Source organism: Narcine bancroftii, chromosome 13 (assembly GCF_036971445.1).
Source record: "Narcine bancroftii isolate sNarBan1 chromosome 13, sNarBan1.hap1, whole genome shotgun sequence".
In the NCBI taxonomy this organism is placed as follows: domain Eukaryota; kingdom Metazoa; phylum Chordata; class Chondrichthyes; order Torpediniformes; family Narcinidae; genus Narcine; species Narcine bancroftii.
This window is the reverse complement of record NC_091481.1, coordinates 78,593,482-78,603,779: the sequence shown is the minus strand read 5'-3', so window position 1 is coordinate 78,603,779 and position 10,298 is coordinate 78,593,482. Positions and strand designations below refer to the sequence as shown.

Genomic DNA, 10,298 nt, shown 5'->3' with positions numbered 1-10,298 from the left:
GCCATTTGGTTAGAGGGTGAAGTTCCTTCAATACTCACCTTTCCTCAATGCTGAACCTTGCAAAAAATTCCACAGAATGTTCTCTGCTATTTTATTTTAAAACTTACATTCTCACCAAGGTGGTGGTGGTGAACCATCTCCTTGACCCAAAGGACCTATTAGGCCGATTAAACCACAGGGAGAATCATGAACTGGTCAAAGAAAATGAGGACAGATTTGCCTTCCTTGAACAGCATCAGTTTTTACAACAATCCAGTTGTTTTGTGGTCACCATTACCAAGAATCGTTCTTCAAATTATTATCTAAATTTAAATTCCACAGCTGCCATGAACTTGTATCTCTGCATTCTCAGTCTAGCCCTCTGGGTTAGTCATTCAGTAACTTAACCCTTGCATGACAACCATTGCTCTTTGGGAATGCAATTGTCAATGTAGACACAGCAAGATCTCGCAGACAAGGCAACATCTGTTTTCGTGGGAGATTAATAATTGTGCCAAGACACTGGGGAGAACTCTGCTCTTCTTTCAACCATCCAAGACTATCTCATCTAATTCCCTCAGCTCTACACTGGAAGTGCCAGCCCAGATCTCCGACACTCGAATCCCTGGTCCACAGGGTCAGCTTGCAGGAAAGTCGACAGGCGCTGTGATTGGATAGAAATATCGGAAGAACTCAGCAGGTCTCGCAGGTAAAGATGTATCACTGACGTTTCAGGCCTGAGCCTTTCTTCAGGGTAAAAGCAAAAAGCTGGCAGGGAAACGAATTAAAGACGGGGGGGGGGGGCAGGGAGAGAAAAGGGAGGGGGAGGAGTCAAGGACCAATAGATAAAAGATGTTAATTGGATTTGATAAGAGGGATGGTGAGAATTGATTTTGGCTCTGTGAAAGGAGTCGGAAGGAAAGGGGGGGGGGAGCTGGGGGAAAGGAAGGGGGAAGATGGGTGGGGGAGGGTTAACGGAAACCGGAGGAGTCAATGTTAATGCCATCTGGTCAGAGGGTGCCCAGATGGAAGATGAGACATTGTCCCACCAATTTGAGGCAGTGCATGACACCAGGGTCAGACACGTGGGCAAGGGAATGGGATGGGGAATGGAAATCGGTGGCCACTGGGAGATCCATACTGTTGTGGCAGATTGATTTTGGCTCTGTGAAAGGAGACAGAGAAAGAGAGAGGACCAGAGGAAAGAAGGAAGAGAGTGGCATTCCATTCCCTTGTGTCACTCTTGGCCCAAGGGGCCCGATCAAACAGAAGAGACTGCCCGAGCACCTTTAAAACCTGACCTCGCGTCTCCTGCTCCCTTTCCCCACCCACCTCCACCCAACTCAGTGGCAGTGCCTCTCATGGCCCTAGCTCAACGTGGGTGGATGCAGGATGTGCGGATCCCTGACCGCAGTCTCCAGCAGCCTGATTCTGGCAAAGACAGGTGGTGTGTTTATGAGCAGGAGCCCGCGTTCGATTGGGCCCAGGGACGGAGACAGACAAGTGGAGAGAGATCACGAGACGTGCAAGTCAGCTGCCCAGTGAGTCAGTCACTAAAAATAGCGCAGCATATATATACTGAGTTGTGACAAAGAGCCCCGAACAGAGTAGAGCTCCTGCAACTGTCTTGCTGAGCAAAGGCTGTGTGGGAGGGGAGAAAGAGAGAAAATGAGAAAGAGAGAGAGAGAGAAAACGAGAGAGAGAGAGAGAGAGAGAGAGAGAGAGAGAGAGAGATGGACGCAAGGAGACTGAGAGATAGGGGAAATAGAGAGAGAGAGAGAGAGGGGGGAAATATATAGAGAGAGAACGTGAGATCGAACATTTCCTTCAACATCAACAATCTGCATTCATACAGCAACCCGAACAACAACACGCTCATTTACCATCCAAGGCACTGTGAAACATTCTAAAGAGTTTCATGGAAGCGACAGCAAAACCATTTTGGCCCATGAAAGGAGAGACATCTGAAAACAGAAGCTCCAGACAGGTTCAGGGGAGGTAGCTACAGAGAATGGGGCCCAGGCTCCCGTCGGAGAGACCCGGCGATCAGGGAGAAGGGGGTAAGGCTGGAGGAGACTGCGGGGATGAGGAGCACAGAGCCTGTGGAAGGATTTCAGAATAAGAAATTAAAATCGAAGATTTGCTTAATTGAAAGCAGAGAGAACAGAATATTACAGTACAGGCCCTTCAGCCCACAATGTTGTGCTAACCTGTGTACTCCACAACAATCTAATCTTTCCCTATCTCATACCCATATCCCTCTACCTATCTTACTGATCTAAGACAGGTGTGCCTATCTAAGAGTATGTCGAAAGCCCCCGTTGTTCCTCCCTCCATCGCCACCCCCAGCCCTGCATTCCAGGTGCCCACCACTGAGTTTTAAAACACACTTACCTCTAACATATCACCCCTGAACTTTCCTCCACTCACCTCTGGTCCCCCAACAAAAAGGTGCTGGTTGTCCACCTTTCTAAGCCCCACATAATCTTTTATGCATAGAACATTACAGCACAGAAATAGGCCCTTCAGCCCTTCTAGTCTGTGCCAAATTATTTTTCTGCCTAGATCCACTGACCCGCACCCAGTCCATCACCCTCCATACCCTTTCTATCCATTTATACCAAATTAACCTACAACCTCCATACATTTTGAAGGGTGGCAGGAAACCAGAGGAAACCCACACAAACACGGGGAGAACATACAAACTCCTTACAGACAGCGCGGGATTTGAACCCCAGTCCCAATCGCTGGTGCTGTAACAGTGTTGCGCTGACCGCGACGCCAACTATGCTGCTTTTTCTCCAGGCTTCTCCAGTTTCCACCCACATCAAAGGGGAGAGGTGTGTGGTAAAAAACAGAAGGATTTGCGAATACAGGTACATACTTTCTCTGAAAGTGTGACCTTCATATATCAAATTACCGAGGATAGGAGTTGGGATGTTATGGTAAAGTTGTATAAGTGACTGTTGAGGCCAAATTTGGAGAAATATTTGCAGTTTTGGTCACCTGACTGCAGGAAATATATCAATAAGATTGAAAGAGGGCAGAGAAGATTTACTAGAATGTTGCCCACAAACTTCAGGAACTGAGTTACAGGGAAAGGTTAAACAGGTTAGGACTTTATTCCCTGGAGTGTAAAAGAATGAGGGGGGATTTGATAGAGGTATTTAAAATTATGAGGGGATAGACGGAGTAAATGTAGGTAGGCTTTTTCCACTGAGGGCAGGTGAGATACAAACCAGAGGACTAGGGTTAAGGGTGAAAGGGCAAAAGTTTAGGGGAAACTTTTTCATACAGAGAGCGGTGGGAATGTGGAACGAGCTGCCAGCAGAAGTGGTGAATGGGGGCTCAGTTTTAATATTCAAGAAGCATTTGGACAGGTACATGGATGAGAGAGATATGGAGGGCAATGGATTGGGTACAGGCCAATGGAACTAGAAAGAATAATAGTTTGGCATGAACTAGAAGGGCCAAAGGGCCTGTGTTTGTGCTGTAATGTTCATGGTTTGATGGAACAGAGTTGATATTTAGGGTTGAAGTCCCTTTATCAGAGTTGGTGAACAGGTGTGTTAAGATGTCAAGAGGAAGGGAATCGGAGCTGTCAAGGTGAGTGAAATCTCAAAGACTGATGGACAGAGGAAGAATGTGAAATATCAACTGGCTTGGGACGGTTAGTATAACAGTTATGTTACAGCGCCAGTGACTCAGATCCCGTGCTGCGTCCGAGTGAACGCTGACTCCTGTGGACTGTGGCCATAGTCCCACTGCTGCTTTCAGGCGCAACGGGGGATTCTCCGAGCCGGAAATTATTACCTACAGGAGGAGAGTTAGGTAAGTGCTCCACCTGGCCGGGTTCTCCACTTTCAGGTGGCAACGTGACAGCCGCATTGGGGTAGAATAGGTGGCTTTACAGTCGGGTATTCTGGCCACCTGAAAGCGGCTTGTAAGGAGTTTGTACGTTCCCTCCGTGTCTGCGTGGGTTCCCCCCCCCCCCAACCTTCCAAAAAAAAACGGGTGCAATTGGGTGACACGAGCTCGTGGGGCAAAAGGGCCTGTTACCATCCTCCCTGTCTAAATTTTAGTTTTAAAAAAAATTAATTCTCTCACCAGCTTTTTACAGTATCTTCGTCATTTATTCCTCCAAAGGGTAAGGTCAACATTGAGGACTACCCTCCCTCATGCTTCATCAGTAGCTGTACCATTTTTATTCCTAGCCAGTACAACTGGGAAGGGTTGGGGGGAGAGGGGTAGGCAGAGTGAGTGGATTACCACAACACCCGTTGAGCCAATGGCCTCCAAATTCCAAGTTGCCACTGACCAAGGAAGCATTCTGACAGCTCGGCAGAACAGCCCCTCCCAGCTGAAGGGCAGGCTAGGTTTCCTTGAGTCTAGTGGCCTATGCTAGCGGTTATAGGGCGAGTGAGAACTTTAAGGGAGGAGAACGCGAGAAATTGACTCACCAAGAGCTATATATGTGTTTTCATAAACATAAAAGAGTCACTACCCAACAATTTTCTTTAATCCGAAACCAAATCCCAAAGTAGCACAACTTGGTTTTAGTTTTTGCTAGTTTTTTTTCCAAAGTTTGCCACTCAGATGGCATGAAGTTGGACAGAATTGTTTATCCCTTGGTGCTGTCAATCAACCCTAGGCAAGTGGTCAATCACGTGGTCAGGCTGGACGTTACCTACATCGTATTTTGGACAGCTCCAAACTTCCTGAAATGTCAATATTTATGTCAAAAAGTTTGTTTACATCCATCCATGACCTAGCCTTCTCCATCTCTAAAATCTCGTCCAGACCCAAGGACCTCGACATCCCTCCTCCCCTCCATTTGTGATGTCTGGAATTCAAAAGGTTTAAACTTTTGTCTCCTTCTGGAATTCAAAGGGTTTAAACCTTTGTCTCCCTCACCCTTTCACCATGCGGCTACAGGTGCTCCTCAACTTATGATGGGGTGACGTTCCAGCAACCCCATTATAAGTCAGAAAAAAAAATCATAATTCAAAAAAGAATACCACACCTATCATTTTTTATAATTAAGTTTTGAGTATCTTTATTCCACACTGGAAAAAAATCATTAACGTACACAGCTGAAAGCACAATGTTTGAAGCATTGAACTAAAATTAATTGTTGGATGGTGGGGACACTAAAGCAACAGGGTCATCAAATTTCACTCTCTCCTGATGATGCTCGAGAACACTTCGTAGAACACACCGCGTCATCGATGCTCGTTGAAGGCATTGGGGCTGAGTGATGACCGTGGAATTCACCAGTGCTGAGGATTTCACTGCATAACTAATTCGCCTTTTACCCTTTAAGATGGTCGAAACCGTCGACAGCGGAAGTCTTAACTCATGTGCTACAGCCAACAGCAGCTTGCAGCTTACAGGCTGAGCAAGTATCCTGCAGTTTGTCTCCAGAGAAATTGCTCTCCTCTTTTTTTTCCTCACCAGAAGCAGGAGGCCAACGTGGGCGTTTTGTAGACACAGAGGGGGGGGGGTGTTGATTACAGGGTGCTTCACTGGCGGGGCCGCTACAGAGACTCCGAGCGTGGTTCAGTCAGCCTTGCTGGAGAGTATGCCGGGCAATACCCTCGCACAACGCTGCCGTCGCCCAGCATCGCAAGTGCAGGAACAGATCAGAATTCCAAACTGAAAGTACGGAGGCAACTTTGAAAAATCGTACGTCAGAACATCGTAAGTAGGGGAGCACCTGCACCTCATCATCCACCTGCTTTATAGCCCTTTGTGAAACTTAGAGCAAAGTTCTGTTTGGTCATCCAGTTGTGAACCTCCTTGGGATGTCGGTTTTGATGATTGCTGCATTCCCCTTGACCAACTCTAGCGAGAGAAGCTGACTCATTGTTTACACTGTGTGGCGTCTGAGGGCTGGAAGCAGAAGTACTGGGCCCATCAGAATAAACACCTTGTTATCTGTGTGCATCAAAGCATGGACAGGAGGGTTCTCAGCACAGGACTGGGCAGACAGCCTCCTCACCTCTGATGACTCTCCGCCTTCCTCTCTCCCCCCCCACCCCCCTTCCCCCCCCTCCCCTCCACTCTCATACCAGGGACTCTCAACCAAAACCAGACACAGAGTAAACAGATCCTCAGGTTAAACTACCACAGAAATTGATTACTTTTTAAAAATATACAATTTTAGGCATCCAGCAGGCCCTTCTGAGCCCATGCCACCCAATTACGCGTCCAGTGTTGTGCTTTTACTTCGACCACGGTGTCTGTAGACTTTCGTGTTTTACTTTCAACCTCAACCCCTGTAGGTTTTGAAGGGTGGAAGGAAGCCAGAGGCCCCGGAGGAAAATGGGGAGAACGTATAATCTCCTTACAGGCAGTGCAGGATTTGAACCCTGATCGTTGGCTCTGCAACAGCGTTGCATTAACCATGCTGCCCAACACTTCACAAAATACTCAGTTAGAGTTTAATTAACCATATAACAATTTACAGTACGGAAACAGGCCATATCGGCCCTTCTAGTCCGCACTGATTTACATTAACTCCACTAGCTCCGCATACCCACTCCCTTGCCCTTAAGCCTCCAACCCCCTAACATCCATGTACTCAACCAACCTCCTCTAAAATATCAGAATTGACCCTGCCCCAACCACCTCTTCTGGAAGGTCATTCCACTCTGCTGCCACTCTCTGAGTGAAGAACCATCCTCTCATATTACTCCTAAAGTTTTGCCCCCTGCCCCTTACAGAGGAGTACAGAGGGGTACAGAGGAAGGTGATGGGGAAGAAGGGGGAGAACGCAGTTTAATGGAAACCAGAGAGGTCAATGTTAATGCCATCCAGTTGGAGGGTACCAAGTCGGAAGATAAGGTGTTGTTCCTCAAATTTGCAGGTAGTCTCAGTCTGGCAGTGCGCAAGACCTTGGGCAGACACGTTGGGAAGGGGAATGGGGCGGAGAATGGGAGATCCCCGCTGTGGCAGCGAACAAAGCCGAGGTCCAGTCTCTCCGATGTAGAGGACACAGCGGGAGCACCGGACGACTCCTGCAGATTTCACTTGGAAGGACTGTGGTGGTGTGGGGGGGTGGTGAGGGCCTGCTCTCTCCCAGGCAAGTGAACAGCTTTCTGTCACACCACCAACTTGAAAGTGAACAATGAGATAGGATATTACAGGAGATCTCTCTAAATAATGATGAGACTCACCCTTTCCATATGTGAGGTGTGTAGCTGGTCACCCATCAGGCGGAGTTGGATTCCAATCTGTCGGATGATCATATCCTCATTCCCTGATTGCTGGTTGTGGTTGTTGTCTGGAGCTACAAACGATAAATTCATGCCCGCATCCAACATGACTGACGGAATCTGCTGGGTCTCGCCTGGGGGGAAGAAAATCAGAACATGGTGTCAGAGCAGCACCAGCCCAGTCCAACCCACACGCACTGAGCAACCACACGGCCCACAGGCCCGCCACGCTCAAGGCCAAGAGCTTCAAATTCCTGGCTGTCAACATCGCCAAGGATCTGTTCCGGAGCCTCCTTGTCGATGCAATCATGAAGAAGGTCCGCCAGCGGCTACACTTTGTCCTAGGAGCTTCGGAATGCCACCGAAGACTCTCGAAAACTTCTACAGGTGGACAGTGGAGAGCATTCTGGCTGGTGGCATCACTATCTGGTTTGGAGGTGCCAATGCTCAGGACAGGAATAAACTCCAGAGGGCAGTTAACTTGACCTGCGACATCACAGGCCCCAGACTCCACTCCATCGAGGACGTCGACATGAGGCAGTGTCTTAAGAAAGCAGCTTCTATCCTCAAGGACCCCCACCACCCAGGCCATGCCCTCTTCACACTGCTACCATCGGGGAAAATGGTACAGGAGCCTGAAAACGGCACAAGGACAGCTTCTTCCCCTCTGCCATCAGATTCCTGAATGGACAATGAACCACGGATAATGCTCCACTTTAACGTTTTCTTACATTACTTTTATTTATTTGGTAAGGTGGTTTATGTACAATTGCTGCTACAAACAATGGATTTCACGACATGATCAGGATAAATTCTGTTTCTGATGCCACACTCCGTCCCAGCAGCAGAGACCTGAATCTATAACCCGGGCTGGTAATCCATCTGCAGTGTAATGACAGGTGGACACAGAAGCGGCAGCCAAGCCAAATGATCTGGCCACTGTTGACCCTTCAGACAATACCTGGATCAGATTATCTGTTTGTGGGAGTGGCTGTACACAAACTGGTGGGGGGGGGGGGGGGGGGCGTAATGCAGTAACAAGGCGTCAAAAATGTATCAAGGACTGTAAAGTGTTCTCCACGTCTTCAGTAAAATCCCCGGAATTCAAGCAACAGGCAAAAAACATTGAGGAAATAAATGCATTTAGAATAAATATGAATAAATAAGTGTTTTTTAACACTTCATTTAAAATTTTAAATGTGCAATGTATAACCCTCCTCTCCCCTCCACATCCAACCCCAAAACCCCAAAGGATAAAAGATAATGGAGATTTGACATCAAAAATACAGTAAAGCACCATGGATCAATAAAACCCGACCACGACGAGCTTTAGGGAATTCAACATTTTAAACCCATACGGTCCAAGTAGGGGCTCCATACTTCAGAGAAAAAAATTATCACGTAAATTATACGCTATTTTTTTTCCAAAGGAGTACATGACCTCAATTCCAGACACCACCTCTGCTAACCCAAATCAATCTCACTTTTCCAAGTTTTGGCTGTACGTTTCCTCGCTACCGCCGCCCGCCAACCTTAAAAAACGCAGTTCGATACTTAGTCAACCTCAAAATCAGCAATAAACATTTAAAACATTCTCCGCAGCAACCCCTTGGTGAACGTTCAGCCAGCGGAGCGCCCCGGTCACACACCCCCGCCGCCCGCAGCAGGTTCCAATAAAGTCGTGTTTGAATAAAATGGCAGCGCCCGGGATGAAGAGCTGGCCGAGACCGCCCGCCACTGGGGGCAACTCTCCCATGGTGACTCCCTGTCCCTGCCTGGTAAGAATCTTTATCTTTATTAGTATAAGGTATATTAGTGAGGCTTTGTCTGTAAACTTGGGGGTGGGGGGTTAATTATGATGGAGGCACGATTATGGCAACGTTGTTACAGCCCTAGCAACCCAAATTTAAATTTAAAAAGTTACACGAATTATCTGATTAAAGTGAACTTTACATAATTAAGGACTACAACACTGATTTGTCTTTCAAATTACTCTATATTGTACACTACCTTTTAAACTATTTATTCTTAATGCAATTGTGTTTCTTAGGTAACCAGAAAATTCACATATCTGGCATCCGTGATCCCCGTAGGTGCCAGATTCTGGGGATTTTACTGTACAGAAATGCAAGTACTTTGTCAATGAGTAAAAGAGGAGTAAAACCATTTTGTTTGAGCGCCTGCCGACATTTTGCTGATACCCTTGATGAAGGGTTCAGGCCCAAAACATTGGTTATGTATCTTTATCTTTGCTACATAAAGTGCACTGTTGAGTTTTTCCAACGTTGTTCTCCCATAAGTTGGAGGACCAACACCTAATTTTGAGTCTGGCCCCTCTCCAACCGGATGGCACTAAACATTGACTTCTCTGGTTTCTGCTAACCCACTCCCCATTCTCCCTCTCTTCCCCATCCCTCTGTCTCCTTTCCTCCACCCCCTTCCCTCTCCATTCACAGAGCCCCCATTTGCTGCTGTACCCTCCCTCCCTCATCCACCTGTTGGCCCCTTGCTCCTCCCCCCAAAACCCTCTCTCGTCCATTTCATTTGGGAGTCAATGGCGGATTAACCTTTAGGCTGAGTCGGCTTAAGGCCTAGGGGCCCGGAAGGGAGAGGGCCCTAGCAGGAGCGAGGTCCTCAGGCTCCCGGGCTGGAGTGGGGACCTCGGGCTCTACAATTCATTCGACCCCAAAAAGTCAATCGACACCCCCTCCCCCGGCATTTTCTGACCCCTTGGATAGTCCTATTGACCCCAAAGGATCAATATCGACCAATTTGGAGAACCCTAATATGTTATTAAACATAACTTTATTCTATTCAATGTAGGGTGGGGCAGGGGGATGAGGTCAGGGGGGAGGGGCCTTACAGAAGATCAGCCTAGGGGCCCAGGTAGTTGTTAATCCACCACTATCGGGAGCCTGTCTACATTTTACTGATACTTTGATAAAGGGCTTTAGCATGAAACGTTGGTTATGTATCTTTATCTTTGCTCTATACTGCTTAACCCGACAGGTTAGAAGCTGAAAAAGGCCTGGGTGCCATTTCATGTATCCCTGTCACATCTAATGTCCTATTTATCCACTCAGTTCATAACCCATTTGCTCG

General features: G+C 47.5%; 1 long non-coding RNA gene across 1 annotated transcript; it reads left to right on the top strand.

The window, feature by feature from the left end:
• Window positions 1–440: 440 nt before the first annotated feature.
• Window positions 441–9,958, top strand: LOC138749020 (uncharacterized). The gene is made up of 3 exons (XR_011348371.1): window positions 441–688; window positions 8,799–8,974; window positions 9,247–9,958. It is a non-coding gene; the product is annotated as an uncharacterized lncRNA (long non-coding RNA).
• The last annotated feature ends 340 nt before the right edge of the window (window positions 9,959–10,298 follow it).